Source organism: Oryctolagus cuniculus, chromosome 21 (assembly GCF_051225735.1).
Source record: "Oryctolagus cuniculus isolate XC-2025 breed Fujian yellow rabbit chromosome 21, ASM5122573v1, whole genome shotgun sequence".
Classification (NCBI taxonomy): Eukaryota; Metazoa; Chordata; class Mammalia; order Lagomorpha; family Leporidae; genus Oryctolagus; species Oryctolagus cuniculus.
The window spans coordinates 8,693,685-8,706,760 of NC_142887.1; the positions used below are offsets into that span (position 1 = coordinate 8,693,685).

The 13,076-nt window shown below is 47.7% G+C and overlaps 1 protein-coding gene across 3 annotated transcripts in view; it reads right to left on the minus strand.

The window, feature by feature from the left end:
* The window catches only part of LOC103345010 (transmembrane protein 132B), a 364,359-nt gene that overhangs the window by 16,125 nt on the left and 335,158 nt on the right, over positions 1-13,076 (minus strand). The window lies entirely within an intron of this gene.

Genomic DNA, 13,076 nt, shown 5'->3' on the forward strand with positions numbered 1-13,076 from the left:
GAAAACCGTTTTGTACCACGAAATACTGACAAGTAAAACCATAAGCATACTTTAATGAAGTCACATAACCGCTGCCGTGTGTGTGTGTGTGTGTGTGTGTGCGCGCGTGTGCGTGTGTTTTCTTTATCTTTCCTTTTTTATGTAACAAACACCACTAATCAACCCCCAGGTGCATCTTATTTCATTCTTGCACAAAAGGTGCATAAAAGGTTTTTATGTTACTAAAAAGCTACTTTATTCAAGCCATAAAGATTTTCTGAAAAAATCAAGAGAGCTCCGCACTCGATTAAAACACTCGTGACACACTGCAGACATCCAGTAATTGGGTTTCCCCCATTGAACTAGACTTCTGCAGAGTGTGGCTGAGGAGGCAGCATTCTGAGAGTCTCGTGACGCGGCACGTGGGGTACCCCGTCAGCATGCGCCAGCAGGTCGGGGACTGGAGGGTGGGAGCCCCCATTTCACTGCACATCTTGCAGACAGGCAACACAATGTTGCTTTCTCTCCTGAACCACCAGGAAAATGCACTGTGTGTCTTGGGGGGAAGGGAAGGAGGGAGCAAAGACCACGTTAGCAGCCTAAGACAGCAAACATGCCCTCCATCTGCCGCAGAGTCACAGATCTCAGTTCACAGAGGAAGACACCAAAGCCCAGAGGCCCACTCCAAACTCAAAGAAATAAGCCCACACCCCAGCCCCGCAGATGGCACTGACACGGATGTCTCCATCCACTCAAAAGGAAGAGACCAGCTTCCCGCTACCCAGCCCTGTTGGCGACTCAGCGGTTCACCACACCATGGCATCAAAGACCAAGGGGAAATAACCAAGGGGACACTTGAAGCTCACTGCATCCCCAGTCACGGAGACACACATGGTCACGCCCACTTCCCCGTACCAACAACACGTTCGGAGATGCTGAACTGACCTAAGCCACTAACTGGAAACCACAGTGGCTCTGATTCGGTGACCCAGCCCACAAAGCAGGAACAGGGTTGCTGGGAGCACCCATGAGGCTGGCTAGGCCAACTTCCAGGCCTTTCTGTTCCTGTGTGACACCAAGGCCCCAGTCCCGCCCCTCCAGCCTCCCCTCACTGAGCAGCAAATCTGCCCCCCGATGGTGCTGAGCGGGCAGCGTGTCTCATCCCCTGCATTCCTTGGGGGTGGAAAACAGTATTTCTTTAACCTCTGCAATTTTAGCACAAAGAATCCACTCTCCCTATGCCTCTCTTTGGTTAGCTTTTAAAAGACAGAGAAGAAAAACGATGACCCAAGCAAATCAGCTATCTTTCAAGGAATGATCGGGGGACTTCAGTCTGCATGACTGTGCCCAGGATGGTAAAAAGAACAATCTGACAAGATTTCCATTGAGAGCAGAAAATGGAGCGGCTGCTCATGTTCTCATTCTAAGTCCCAGGACGCTGACACAGTGACGGCCTGACTGCCATCCATCCAGGTACTTAGAAGGGGGCTGGGAGCCCCTGCCTTCCCACGGGGGCCCTGCCCCGGGAGAGGGGGCTGGGAGCCCTGCCTTCCCACGGGGGCACTGCCCCAGGAGAGGGGGCTGGGAGCCCCTGCCTTCCCACGGGGGCACTGCCCCGGGAGAGGGGGCTGGGAGTCCTTTAAGGCTTAAGACTCAGAGAGCCCCTCCCCCGGGCCTCCAGGCTCCATGCTGCTAGGTCTGACACGCACGCCTGCTTCCTGAGGAGGTGGCTCCCTCAAGGAGGAAGGCTGCCATGGATGCTTTGGGGGGCTGTGCCCTCGCCTTCTCCCGGCTCAGGTGGCTCTCATACTGCTAAGACGTTTCCAGTCCTCCTCCCTCTCAACTCTCCTCCATCTGTGGAAAAGTCTCTTCCTCCTTTTGGACTGCTACTGCCACTCCCAGCCGCAGGCCCACTTCAATCCCTGGATCGCAGCCCTCTGAGGAGCACATCAGTTTGGGAGACCAGCGACCTTTTCGAAACATAAAGAAGGAAATCACAGTCATTGTCTCCGCCCCCTTGAGAGGACAGGCAGAGACCCGACCTGCCCACCCCTCAGGCCTTGAGGGGGCAGCCCCGCAGAAAAAGCAGCTAATTAAAAATGCAACCAAGTGAGGGGCCTTAGCCATTCTGTGTGCTGAATAGCGTTTGAGATTTTTCTTATGGGATAATCATACCCTTTAAAAAAGGGGGGCGTGGCCCTCATCCTTAAGGAATTCAATTAAAACAGCTCAATACGGCTAAGCGCATTGCGTGCCTGTGCCTGAAGTGCATGGCAATGTACAGGGGATATGAGTGACAGGTACACAGAAACCAGTTCCTCACCCCAGGGACCCCCGTTGCAGTCCACCCTCGGTACCTGTCAACTCCATACTTGTGAATTCACCTATTTGCCAAACACTGTTTGTAATCCCAAAATCGATACTCCAGGTGCTCGGGCGGGCATTGGTAGGAATGCAGATCTGTGAGAACCCTGACTCAGCTGCCCAGGCCCAGGGCCCAGCTGAGGTCACCCAGGCAACTCTGCCTTCGTGTCGGCTCTCAGAGAGGACCACAGCCTGGCGAGGAGCAGGGGCGGGGGTGCTGCAGGCGAGAGAGCCGGGGCAGCCTGGCGAGGACCAGGGGCAGGGGTGCTGCAGGCGAGGCCCCGGGGCAGCCTGGCGAGGACCAGGGGCAGGGGTGCTGCAGGCAAGGCCCCGGGGCAGCCTGGCGAGGACCAGGGGCGGGGGTGCTGCAGGCGAGAGAGCCGGGGCAGCCTAGCGAGGACCAGGGGCAGGGGTGCTGCAGGCGAGAGAGCCGGGGCAGCCTGGCGAGGACCAGGGGCAGGGGTGCTGCAGGCGAGAGAGCCGGGCAGCCTGCGAGGAGCAGGGGCAGGGGTGCTGCGGGCGAGAGAGCCGGGCAGCCTGGCGAGGAGCAGGGGCAGTGGGTGCTGTGGGGTGCTGCAGGTGAGGCCCCGGGGCAGCCTGGCGAGGAGCAGGGGCAGGGGTGCTGTGGGCGAGGCTCCGGGGCCCGGGAGTTTGCGTCCCTCCTCTGGTGCCTGGGAGTGGAGTGGGGACGCTCAGACAAGCCACGTGACACGTCTGCACTTTGGCTTCTCCTTTGTAAAATGAAGAGATTCTCACAGGATGAGTTGCTTGGGCATTTAGGATTATACAGTCTGCAGGAGAGTGTGTGTGTTTATGAAGGGTTTCCAGAAACCCTTGTGAAAGGGCATATTATGAAAATACTGCATAAGTACTTAAAATTTGTTGCATTACCTTCTAATTACATTTTCTGTGAACATTTTGAAGCCTATCATATATTCTAGAAGCAATGGGTCTGGGCACGAGGATTCTGTATCACAGTGACACTGTAGCTACTGCACGCAGTGGGAACTGGCCAGGGTAGACGTCATTCGCCCCTCGTGGCTGCAGCCGTCTCCCACCTCTGCACCCGCTGAGCCCCGCAGGAACCCTGAGCTGGGGACCGGACCCTCCTCTGTCCACACTAGATGCAGCCCAGAGGAAAGGACCCCATGCGTGTGACAAGCGGGGTCAGCAGTGACCGCAGACTGCCGGCCAGGGCTGTGTGCAGCTCTCAATGCTCCCCAGGTGGTGCCATACCACACCTGTCACCATCCCAGCCACTGAAGAGCCTGACCGGGCCCTGAGACTGTGCCAGCCTCCCTCTCTGGCCTCACCTGCAAACCTCGCCTCCTCCCTGTGCTCCCTGAGTTCAACCCCTCCCAGGACCTTCCCCCATCCTTCCAGGACCATGCTCTTGTGTCCCGCGGGTCTGAGGCATTCGTAACTGGTCATCCTACTAGTCATCTAACGACGTGCCTTCCTGCTAGTCCTCCAACGACAGGCCAGCCCCTCTGCCCAATGCATACCTGCACCTGCTCCTCTCCTAGAAAACCCACGGATGGCGGAGTAGGGAGGGAGCTGACCGCTCTAGTCTGGGAGACAGTTAGGAAAAGTGAAGAGAGTGCAGTCTCAGGGAAGAGTTAGAGAGAAGAGGGCAGAGGCAACCCCTCACGAATTAGAGGGCCACAGCAGACCTACGAGGAGGGTGTGGATGCGCACAACTCAGGACCCCAGCGGCCAGCTCTGCACCAGCTCCAGAGAGAGGTGAGACCAGACTGCAGCAGCCTAAGCCACTGCCGATAAAGCTGCAGGAAAAGCCTGGTGAGAATCTGGCTTGGAGCCCCATGGAGGACAGTGGACCTGCCAAGCCAGAGGAAAAGGGGGGGGGGGGCACGCTTCTCTCTCCAAGCACCCTGCAACAGCGTCCTGGAACAAGCCAAGAGAGAGCAGGCGCCATTTTGGACACACATAACAGCTGCACCAGCTCGTGTCCTTGCTCAGCAACCAGCAGCGCGTAGACTCCTGAGTCTGGCGGGGAGCACGGACAGGGGCTGGGTGCTCCTGACTGTGGGAGGCTTGTGTGCCAGGACTGTGAAAACACTGAGGCTGCGTGGGAAGGCTCGGGGTGTGGCTGGGACTGTGGGCAGTCTCGGGAGGCTCCACACGCTCAGGGCTCCGTGGTTCCCTGGAGAGGGACACTGCTGGGGACTCTGCTTACCCTGAGCACTGCACAGATCCTTGTGCGCTCCCTGTAGAAGTGCAGACGAATATTATGCCCACTGGGGCTAGCGCCCAGGCACTGGTCTCCTTAGAAGAGAGGAAATGAGCTAAGTCTACTCCAACAGAACAGAAAACTACCCCTCTGATTTAATATAAAAAAAGAGGAGATTTACCATGCCTAACCTGGGTTTAACCTTAACACCACCTTCACCTTGGAGCACGGAACAGAGCGCTCGGCCACAGCCACCACACGCCTCTAGGTATTCCCTAAAAGCAGACACTCCGGTAATCCACACAGACTTGGTCCAAAGACAAAAGATGCCACAGCAAGACAAACAAAAAAGACCCAACGAGTATATCCACAAATGCCGAATGACAAACGCACCAATTCAAGAAACAAGAATGAATTACACAACATGAAGCCCCCAGAACACAACACTTCAATACTAGATTATGAAGAAAAGGAAATCAAAAAATTGATCATAATATTACTTAGAAGTAATCAGAAGCAAATGCATGAACTAAAGAAATCCATACACGACATGAAAGAAAATTTCTCCCCCGAAATTGAGATCTTAAAGAGAAAGCAAAATGAAATCTTGGAAATGAAGAATTCAATAGAACAAATAAAAAATGCAGTGGAAAGCCTTAACAACAGAATCAATGAAGCTGAAAAAAGAATGTTAAATTTAGAAGACAAATGACAGGAAATTATATAGACAAAAAATAAGAAAATGAAAAAAGAAAACTAGGAAACATTGTTGGGAATCTACAGGATACTATCAAACGACCCAACATACAAGTTCTAGGAGTTCCTGAAGGCATGGAAAGAGAAAAAGGATTAGAAGGCTTTTTTAGTGAAATAGTAACAGAAAATTTCCCCAATTTGGAGAAAGAAAGACATCCAAGTACAGGAAGCACACAGAATTCCTAACAGACATGACCAGAAAAGATCTTCACCGTGATGCATTGCAATCAAACTCTCCACAGTAAAATATAAAGAAAAGATTCTAAAATGTGCAGGAGAGAAACTCCAGATTACTCTCAGAGGAGCTCCAATTAGACTCACAGCTGACTTCTCATCAGAAACCCTACAGACTAGAAGAGAAAGGCAAGATGCAGTCCAAGTCTTAAGAGAAAAAAAACTGTCAACCCAGAAGACCGTACCCTTCAAAGCTATCATTTATGAGTGAAGGTGAAAAAAAGACCTTCCACCACAGACAGAAACTGAAAGAATTTGTCACCACATATGCAGCCTTAGAAAAGATGCTTGAGGATGCACTGCACACAGAAATACAGAAACATGGTTACCACTGTGAAAGAAGGTAAAGGAAGGAACTCTCCCAGGAAAAGTGCAAAGGAAATCCAAAGTAAAACATGAGAATATTTACGGAAAAATGGCAGGGCAAAGTCGTTACTTATCAATAATCACCTTGAATGCAAATGGCCTCAACTCTCCAGTTAAAAGACACAGACTGGCTGAATTAATTAGAAAACAAAACCCATCTAATTGCTGCCTACAAGAAGCACACTTCACCAACAAAGATGCACACAGACTGAAAGTGAAAGGATGGAAAAAGATGTATCATGTTAACAGAAACCAAAAAAGAGCTGGTGTAGCCATCTGTTATCAGACAAAATAGATTTTAACACAAAAATGGTTAAAAGAGACAAAGAAGGACACCATGTAATGATTAAGAGATCAATTCAACAGGAAGATGTAACTATTATAAATGTGTATGCACCTAATTACAGGGCACCTGACTATTTAAAATAAATTAAGGGATTTAAAGAGAGATTTAGACTCCAATACAATAACGGGGGACTTCAATGCCCCACTTTCAGCAATGGACAGATCAACCAGACAGAAAATCAGCAAGGAAACAGCAGTTAATCGACACCATAGACCAAATGGACCTAACATAGCTACAGAACTTTCTATCCTACAGATGCAGAATACACATTCTTCCCACCAGTGCATGGAACTTTCTCTAGGACTGACCACATGCAAGGCCATAAAACACATCTCAGCAAATTCAACAAAATGGAAGTCATATCATGCATCTTCTCAGACCACAATGCAATGAAGCTGGAAATCAGCAAATCTGGAATCTCTAGAACATGCACAAACACATGGAGACTGAACTACAGGCTCCTGAATGAACAGCAGATTACAGGGAAATCAAAAACTTTCTGGAAACAAATGAAGATGACAACACAACATATCAAAACGTATGAGATACAGCAAAAGCAGGGTTGAGAGGAAAGTTTATAGCGAGTGGTGCCTACACCAAGAAATTAGAAAGGTACCAAATAAATGAGCCGTCAGTACATCTCAAGGATCTAGAAAACAACAGTAAACCAAAGCCAAAACTAGTAGGAGAAAGGAAATAATTAAAATTAGAGAAAAAATAAACAAAATTGAAACAAAAAATACAAAAGATCAGCAAAACAAAGAGCTGGTTTTAAAAAAAAAAAATAAACAAAATTTATATACCATTGGCACAACTAACCAAAAAAAGGAGAGAGAAGACTAAAATCAATAAAATTAGAGATGAAAAAGGAAATGTAACAACATACACCACAGAAATAAAAAAGAATCATCAGAAATTACTACAAAGAGCTGTATGCCAACAAATCAGGAAACCTAGAAGAAATGGATAGATTCCTGGACACATACAACCTACCTAAATTGAGCCATGAAGACACAGGAAACCTAAACAGACCCATAACCAATTTGGAAATTGAATCAGTAATAAAGACCCTCCCAACAAAGAAAATCCCAGGACGGGATGGTTTCACTACTGAATTCTACCAAACATTTAAAGAAGAATTAATTCCAATTCTTCTCAAGCTTTCAAAACAATTGAAAGAAGGAAATTCTCCCAAATTCTTTCTATGAAGCCAGCATCACCTTAATTCCTAAACCTGAAAAGGATGCAACAGAGAAAAAGAACTACAGACCAATTTCCCTGATGAACATAGATGCAAAAATCCTCAATAAAATTCTAGCCAATTGAATCCAACAACACATCAGAAAGATCATCCACCCAGACCAAGTGGGATTTATCCCTGGTATGCAGGGATGGTTCAAGATTCACAAATCAATGAGATACATCACATTAACAGACTGAAGAACAAAAACCATATGATTATCTCAATAGACGCAGAGAAAGCATTTGATAAAATACAACACACTTTTATGACAAAAACTCTAAACAGCTTCAGTATTCCTCAGCGCAATCAAGGCAATTTATGACACACCCACAGCCAACAACATATTGAATGGGGAAAAGTTGGAAGCATTCTCACTGAGATCTGGTACCAGACAAGGATGCCCAAGGTCACTGCTATTCAATATAGTTCTCTCTCTCTCTCTCTCTCTCTCTCTCTCTCTCTATATATATATATATATATATATATATATATTCACAATAGCTATCAAAAAAATCAAATGCCTTGGAATAAATTTAACCAAGGATGTCAAATATCTCTACAATGAGAATTACAAAACATTAAAGAAACAAACAGAATAAGATACAAAAAAATGGAAAAATCTTCAATGTTCATGGATTGGATGAATCAATATCATCAAAATGTCCATTCTTCCAAAAGCAATTTATAGATTCAATGTGATACCAATCAAAAAACAAAGACATTCTTCTCGGATCTGGAAAAAAATGCTGAAATTCATATGGAGGCATATGAGACCTCAAATAGCTAAAGTAATCTTATACAACAAAAATAAAACTGGAAGCATCACAATACCAGATTTCAAGACATACTGCAGAGCAGTTATAATCAAAACAGCCTGGTATTGGTACAGCAACAGATGGACAGAACAATGGAACAGAACAGAAATGCCAGAAATCAGTCCAAGCATCTACAACCAACATCTACAACCAAGGAGCTAAAACCAATTCCTGGAGCAAGGACAGTCTCTTCAACAAATGGTGCTGGGAAAACTGGATCTCCACATGCAGAAGTATGAAGCAGGAGCCCTGACTTATACCTTACACAAAAATCCACTCAAAAATGGATTAAGGACATAATTCTATGACCCAATACCATCAAACTATTAGAGAACATTGGGGAAACTCTGCAAGACACTGGCACAGGCAACGACTTCCTGGAAAAGACCCCAGAGGCACAGCAGTCAAAGCCAGAATTCACAGACGGAATTACATAAGATTGAGCAGCTTCTGTACTGCAAAACACACACTCAGGAAAGCGAGGAGGCCACCAACAGAATGGGAGAAATTATTTGCAAACTATGCAACTGACAAAGCATTTATAACCAGACTATATAAAGAGATCAAGAAACTCAACAACAGCAAAACAAATAACCCAGTGAAAGAAATGGGCAAAAGACTTAAATAGATATTTTTCAAAAGAGGAAATCCAAATGGCCAACAGACACATGAAAAAATGCTCAAGATCACTAGCTATCAGGGAAATGCAAATCAAAACCACAATGAGGTTTCATCTCACCCCAGTTAGAATGGCTCACATTCAGAAATCAACAAACAACAAGTGCTGGCAAGGATGTGAGGAAAAAGGTACCCTAATCACTGTTGGTGGGAATGTAAACTGGTAAAGCCACTATGGAAGACAGTATGTAGATACCTCAGAAATCTGAATACAGATCTACCATATGACCCAGCCATCCACTCTGGGAGTTTACCCAAGGGAAATGAGGTCAGCATATGAAAGAGCTCTCTGCACCCCCTTGTTTACTGCAGCTCAATTCACAATCGCTGAGATATAGAACCAACCCAAATGCCCGTCAACTGAAGACTGGATCAAGAAATTATGGGATATGTACACTATGGAATACTACACAGAAGTAAAAAAAAATGAAATCCAGTCATTTAAAACAAAATGGATGAATCTGGAAAACATCATACTTAGTAAAAAAAAAAAAAAAAAAGCCATTCCCAAAAATACAAATACCATATGTTCTCCCAGACCAGTGATAACTAATAGATTGTACCTAAAATGCAACCTTTGTAGAAGTTAAATTGACACTTTGAAAAGCAATGACTCGGGGCCAGGGCTGTTAAGCCACTGTCTGCAGTGCCAGCATCCCATATGGGCGACAGTTCAAATCTCAGCTGCTCCACTTCCCATCCAGCTCTCTGCTATGGCCTGGGAAAGCAGTAGAAGATGGTCCAAGCCCTTGGTGCCCTGCACTCACGTGGGAAGACCTGGAGGAAGCACCTGGCTCCTGGCTTCAGATTGGCACAGCTCTGGCCATTGTAGCCAATTGGGGAGTGAACCAGTAGATAGAACAACTGGGGAGTGAACCAGCAGATAGAAGACCTCTCTCTCTCTCTCCCTCTCCCTCTCCTTCTCTCTTTGTGTAACTCTGACTTTCAAATAAAAAACTTAAAAAAAAAAAGAAAAGCAATGACTTGAACATCCTTTGTCTTGACAGTTCAGGAACACTTTATATATATATATATATATATGTGTGTGTGTGTGTGTGTATATATATATATACAATACACACACACACATATACTATTTGTTGAACTCTTTACTTAACACAGAGTTAAACATATGTGTATAAAGTCAATTGAAAATAGATCTCATTCACTCCCCCCATGTTGGACCCTTGTCTTTAATGAAGTGTACTAAGAGAATTAATGGTAAAACTTGTCTTCAAACTGTACTTTATATTTTGTCTGTCTGTGTGGGTGCAAACTTTGAAATCTTTACTCAGTATAGAGTTGGTCTTCTGTATATAAAGTCGATTAAAAATGAATCTTAATGAAGAATGGAATGGGAGAGGGAGTAGGAGGTGGGATGGGAGTGGGGGTGGGAAGGCGGGAATGGGGGAAAGAACCACTATATTCTTAAAAGCTGTACATATGAAATTTGTATTAATTAAATAAAAACCCTCTAAAAAAGAAAATAGATCTCAGTAAAAAATAAGAGTGGGGAGGAAGAGGAGGGGTTGGGAGCATGGGTGAGAGGGTGGGCACAGAGGGAAGAATCATTATGTTCCCAAAGTTGTAATTATGAAGTGTATGATATTTGTAACTGTAAAGCTGTGTAGTTCTGCATACATTCCTACAGACTTACTTCTAAGAGTACAGGTGAAAAAGTTGCCATGGGACCCCAAACCCCCTTAAGCTGATGGTAAAAATACCATCTTCGGTGTTAAAGTGATCATATGGATAGGATTAAGGGTCTGGCAGTAATAACAGGATTTAAAAGGAGGGGACGCTCCTACCTGGGAAGCAGTCCACACAGCAGACTCACAGAACGACACTCACTCAAATGGCACTGTGACCTCAGAATCAGCCCTGAAGGCATTCTTGTCTGGCTGAAGAGCCCATAAGAGAATTTCAGGAAAGAATACCAAGACACTGTGGCAAAAGGTACCCTACATGAAAGACCTCTGTGGTTGAGACCCCAGTGGAAAGAAGTGGTCATCTGAGAAGGAGGTACTTTTCTCTGCAGGGAGGAGAGAACTTCCACTTTGCTTATGGCCCTGTCTAAATACTGACAGAGCCTGTGGACTCAAAAGGCTTCCATAGCCTAGGCAGCTCATGTCAAGAGCCTTGGGTGTTCACTGATGTCATATATGAGTGTTAACTATTAAATTAATGACAGGAGTACTGTTCACTAACTCCCCATGCAGGACCTCCATCCTCAAAGAGTTGTATTATAATTATGTCTAAGTGTTCACAAAAGATGTATCATTCTTGAATGCTTCTTTAAAGTTAATTTTCTAAAAAGAAAATCCACCACCCTCCAACCCACTACTAGCTTGGTCAACCCAGTCATTAGAAGTGATTCTCCCAGCTGGTGATTGGTTTAGGGAGGAGCTCGTGATGGGCTCTGGCCAATGAGGTGTCAGAAGCCACCTGGCAACTCCAGGAGACTTCGTCCTGATGTACTGGAGGTGACCCCTGCCCCGCACACACCAGATGTTGTCCTGTGGGAAATGACAACCAGAACTGCCACCAGAAACCACGAGCTCCAGGGATCTGGTCAGGCCCCGGCTGATGCTGGAAGCACAGAAGGAACCCAGGCCCTTGATACCTTGAAGAGCTGCCGGACCAGCCCACCTGACCTGCCCAACTTTGACACTTCTTATTGGGTGTCTGTTGTTGCCATTTTGATCAATGCTATGAGGAGGAGGAGGAGGAGGAGGAGGAGGAGAGGGAGGAGGAGGGGGGAGAGGAGGGGGAGGAGGGGGAGGAGGGGGAGGAGGGGGAGGAGGAGGAGGAGGAGGAAGAGGAGGAAGAGGAGGAAGAGGAGGAAGAGGAGGAAGGAGAAGGAGAAGGAGGAAGAGGAGGAAGGAGAAGGAGAACCAAAAGCATCATAAATGGTATAGGGCTTTGGCTGAAACTTCACTCCTCAAAAGCCATTCCCTGATTTTTTTTTAAGATCTATGTTTATCAATGGGAAAGGCAGAGAGAGAAAGAGGGAGATCTTCCAGCCACGGGTTCACTCCCCACGTGGCCACAACGAACTCCATCCGGATCTCCCATGTGGGCACAGGGGCCAAGCATGGGGGCCATCCCAGCGCTGCCTTCCCTGGCAAAGCAGCAGGGAGCTGGGTCGGAAGTGGAGCAGCTGGGACTCGGATGGGGTGCAGGTGCTGCACAGCCCATCCTCAGGTGATTTCGAGTTCATACGTGGCCACTGCTCTGGTCGCTCAGTCCACAATACACTCCTCCAGGTTCCCAGCTGTGCCGCCACACACACACTGCATTTACAGCACTGCCCCATTCCTTGTACTGCACTCTTCCTCCTGCTCCGTGGGGCGGCTGCCATGACGGCACTGACTTCACAGCAATGCTCCCGAGGGGCTTGAGGACCTGGGCCTGTCTCCTGGTGCTGCGTCTCCACCCCCACCCCAGCACTGGGCACACGGAAGCTGTCCAAGAAATGGCTGCTGAAGTGCGACCCTGCCCTTCCTCCCTGCCCTGTAAGTACCTATCACCACTGCTCCCGCCCATCCATTCCTGTGTGCCGCCACCATCCGTGTGTGCTCAGGTGACGAGGGAGGGGAGGTGACCAAGTTATCACACTAATGGCACTGAGAAACACCACGGTCACCCACACATCACGGGCAGGAACAAGGGAAGCATGGGCGGCAGAGCCCATCAGTGTGAGGCCTTGGATCTTCAGGGTTGGTCTGATGAGCTCAGAGAGCCAGCGCCTGTGTGCCACGAGAGGGGAGACGGGAGGCGAGGAGACCCGGCCAGTGCCTGTGTGCCGGGAGAGGGGAGACGGGAGGCGAGGAGACCCGGCCACGTGAAGACACGGTCAGCTCCCATCCTCCACCTGAACGACACTTCCGGGTCCCTCTGAGCACCCAGAGGGACATCAAAAACCAAATGCCATCAATTCTAATACAAGAAGAGCTGAGGACAGGAGCGTGGGGTGGAAAACAGACGACCTGGGTCACCTTGCACTGGGAACGTGTGAGACGACGCGGGAAAGGTGCCTTTGGAGGTGGACGTTTGTACTGTCCCGTCACACCACAGCTGTACTGGTCTAGGATAAAACGGGCC